Genomic DNA, 4,728 nt, shown 5'->3' with positions numbered 1-4,728 from the left:
GAGGCTGGACTAGATAGCGTGGAGATCCGGGCTCAGAATTAAAGTAGGATTCAACACTGATATTTAGTTGAACCTAGTTGAATTATTGTAGAAAATACAAGATTTGTATGTTTATGTTTAATATGTATTTCAGATCGATTTACATTACGTTTCTGCTTTGCATTTTAAAAAAAAAAAATTTATGTCCCACATTACTTAATTGTGTATGTGATATTACTAACGATTAAGGAAATGAATTAGCGTCCGGGTCCCCACAGTTACACTCTTCTTCCTTTATTAGCAATTGAGCTAACTTCTATTTCTTCCATCATATGATATCCACATATAAACTCCGTTATAAGAATCCTGTTTGATCTTCATCGAACTATAGTCACCAAATTCAACTTCTTGAACTTTTACTCTCTCTATGGGAACAAAGAATCTGATACTTGTGTAACCTTCAATGGTTCAGAGATATAGCTAGCTGTAGGTTCACATCTCCATGTGATTCAGAATATCATTTATTCTTATTCGGGATTACCCTAAATAGCCTCAATATTTTCATCAACTCCTTGATCAAGAATGTCAGAAATCATTTTTGATTGCACCCATCAGATCATGGTAAGAGTACCATCAGATCATGGTAAGAGCGTCTAGTAGCATCCCCCCATGATCTCCTAGGTATCGCTGATAGTGCATGCAAGAACCTTAAGTCATGGTTAACGTACAGTATGTTTCCTTCAACACATATATCCCAATCAAATCAGCAAGCATTGGTATATCGAGAGTTGCATATTAATTCGATAATAATTTAATTTATCTTTGAGTATTAATAATGACATGGTATGTGCAACTAGAAAAACACCTTGACCTAAAGCACATTTCTTGCTCTGGCCAGAGACTCTTGCACTATTAACTAATCAGATGACATATGATATCTTCACCTGTAGGCAAAAGGTGAATCATCGACTACCGTGTATTTGCTTCTACGTATTTCGAAACTACATCCAACCTCGCCACCTTATGACCCTCAATGGAGTCGTTAAATGGATCAAAGTACATGCTAGTACGTATAGCCCTACATTGTCCCAAGCCAAAAGACTAATGGTGTACAACAATAACCGTGGACTATTCCACTCGATAAGTGAGAACCACTTGGACAGTCTGAGGGAGGGTTGTTCAGTGCATCATCATATGATCACCCATCTATATGAATGGACATCTCCATGTCCTTGCCATTGAAACATGGCGTTAACACCACATATACTAGTCTCGAGCTCAAGCAACCTTTATTCTTATTTTAGGCAGATGATTCGACTAGAAACCTGCTTAGAATATAAGGTACACTTCCTAATAAGTTTCATGATCTTACGTTGCGAAGCAGACCTCGTGGTAACTATCGTTTATTCAAGGACTTTATCTATGCAGTTTGTATGGGTATACATATAAAGCATAATGTCATAATTGGATTCACTGTGTGTCTTGCATGGAACTCTTCCAAGGGACAACACCACTATTGAGCTTTAATACAAATCCATAGGTTGATTTCGAATCATAAACATCTGATTGGAAGTTAGAGTCATTATAGTCTTCCAATTTTAATTCTCCACTCTCGTTAACCGAGAACAAATTTTTAGTTCTTCTCAATTACTTAGGAATGTCCTTATAAGTTCAAGAATTGCACTAAATTTATACAATAATCCATTTTTGAATTATGTTAGTTTTGAATGGAATTGTGCGTTTTTTTGGTTAGTTTTGAATGTCAATACAAGACTGAGAAAAAAATATACATGAAGTCAAGTGGATGCAAGAAAACAGAGCTGTGCGCGCACCCGCATCAAATCACGCTCGACAGCGAAGCAGTACTCGGACAGAAATGTTCGCACGGCCACGCCACATCATGCGCAGCCGCGCGCCCAGATGTGCACGCGTTAATAAATGGAGGAAAAACGTAGATAGAAAGAGGAGAGCCGTTTGGGAGAACAAATCAAGGAGAGAACAAGAGCACACACTTGGAGACGATCTGGAGTGCGAAGAGTGATCACGAAGACGAAGAACGATGAATCTGGGGACAGAGACGCCACTTCTGATTTGTCATCTACTCTTTCGCTTCTTTAATTTCTTGTGTTACGATATCTAAATCTTTGAACATGTTTTGTTTTTTTTAGATTTCGTTATTAACTAATTTTCCAGTGTAGAGGATGATGTAGCTTTATGGATACGATAATTTGACGTGGTTGTTTATATGATTAAATTTCTTTTGGTTTAATTGTATTTCCTTGTTTTTATCTGATTTCAATTTACTGAGAGAAAACAATTACCTGCAATGACATTATCTGGAGCATTATGTGCCTCATCCTCCGTGAGTGCAAAAACTCTACCCTGTTGTCTAGGTGGTTGTCCTACCCTGTGGCTACCACTCTGTTTGTTCTGATCTGATCGGTTTGACTGCTGATAGGAATGAACTGTAGGGTTCTGACGATTCTGGTGAGGTGTCTGTCTCGATGATCCCCCACTCTGAGACATATCACTGCCACGGTTAGGACACACTCGAGCATAGTGTCCCACATGGTTACACAAGTGGCAAGCTCCCGAGATTCCTTTACACTGCTCGGTATAATGTCTACCACCACACTGACCACAAGTCGGACTTGAATAACCAGTGCTCTGAACTGAACCAGACTGTTTTGATCCACTAAAACTCAAAAAATTTCTGCCATGCCTCTTAAATTGCTTGCCTCTAGCCCGAAACTGCTCTCTTATGTTGCCACTCTTACCGCCATTATTACCATGTCTGAACTGCTGTCTATACTGTGGCTGTTGGGGTCGTTGCATCTGAGAACCTCTCTGCCTAATGATTCCGGTTTCAGCTCCCTTGGCTCGATCAAGAGCCTCAGCAAAAGTGTTAGGCCTTCCGGTATTAACCAAGGTAAAGATATCAGGGTTAAGACCATTTATGAAGTGATCGGCCTTAGCTTCTTCATCGGATGCTACATGAGGAGCAAATCTCAGTAAATTCGAGAACTTAGCAACATAGTCCTCAATATTCAAATTTCCCTGCTTTAAATTTGCAAACTCGGCTCCCCTATCTTTCCTGTAAGAGGTAGGAAAGAAACGCTGATAAAATTCAGATTTAAAAATATCCCAGGTAACAATCGTATCTCGACCCTCTAAAGCTTTCTTGGTCATGATCCACCAACTCTTAGCAACATCCAATAACTGATGAACAACTAACTTGATTCTACGATCATCTGGATACTCAAGAGATTCAAATAATTGATCCATATTCTCCAACCAGTTCTCACACTCTAATGCATTCTCGGTACCCTTCAACATCGGTGGGTGCAAAGACTGAAATCTGGCTAACAGTATCTCCATCGGAGTCGGAGTTATATCCATCTGAGTATGAGTAGCACTGCCCTGATCTTGTGCCACTGGTACGTTCTGTCTATGTCTACCACGACCTCTACCTCGAGTAGCCATGTCTGATATACAATAGATCAAACACATATAAAATCACAATCATCTCAATCTTGTATCAATCATCTCTGGCTCTCGAGCCTCAACAATCTCAAAAATCTCGAATAAAACTCAACAATATAATATCTCAATTTAAATCATGTATTTCACATCATAGAACAATGAAAATGCTAACAAATATATCACATGATCAATCAATTCTAACTGACTCGATCTACCCTGTTCCCAAATATCTTACGCTCTGATACCACCTAATGTGGGGCCCCGGGTCCGATATCTAATACTAATAATTATAATTGTAACAAACCAAATGATCGAGTAAAATACATAATTTGTGGTTCACAAATCCACATAAACATCGTCAAAATAATTTAATTGTCTCAAATATTTGAAATATATTATTTCTACATGCCAAAATAAAGAAATCCCAACATCATAAAATAGCTCCTAAGACCCGAGAATCCCACTCTAACTCGTATCTCCTCGCCTTGAGCTGGACTCTGGCATCCCAAGCCTCGCCTCACCTACCGTCAAGAAAATGAAAACAAGAGGTACCGGACATGCCGGTGAGTATAAACCCAGTATGATAAAATCAATAACATATGAGAATTAAAGTGACAAATATTTCATATTAAATTCATAAAGATGCAATATAATGCAATGCATGATCAGAAGCTGTGGGCTATCAATAAGTCTCAAGATCAAGTGAATCATCTGGTCATAGGGTACCCAAGGAAAGAGAATCCCCCAGCAACATCCACCGACTCATCCGCTCGAGGTGGGGTGCTGTGTTCTACAATCCCANCTATAGCCCCATACGTCCAACAAATCAGTAAATCAAGGCGACCTCCGCCATATCAAATCTGAATCGAAAGTGGCTCAATATGCAATGTAATGATGCAATTCAATATCATAATCTCGATATCATAATACTCATCTCAAGACAACAATCATCATCAAGTCACAAATAATTCATCGAGCCATAGAATTTTCAAATTAAAATAAAAAATGATACTTTTACCTCGTATGTTACGGACCGTAACATACCTTTCAAATATTACCAAAAGAAGATCGAAATGAGTAGGTGAGAAGTCTTGAACCTTCGAAGTCTTGTATAACTCAAGAACTCGGATCATTTATCAAAACAGAGCAATTTCTGCACAAAATTCATAATTAATTCAATAATGCTTCGAATCATGATCCGCAATTTTTTTATATTCAAGAAAACTCAAATCCCAACAATTGTGTAAAGAAGGAATCTATATCATT

Source organism: Primulina huaijiensis, chromosome 17 (assembly GCF_012295235.1).
Source record: "Primulina huaijiensis isolate GDHJ02 chromosome 17, ASM1229523v2, whole genome shotgun sequence".
Lineage (NCBI taxonomy): Eukaryota > Viridiplantae > Streptophyta > Magnoliopsida > Lamiales > Gesneriaceae > Primulina > Primulina huaijiensis.
The sequence above is the reverse complement of the archived record's forward strand: the minus strand, read 5'-3'. Positions refer to the sequence as shown.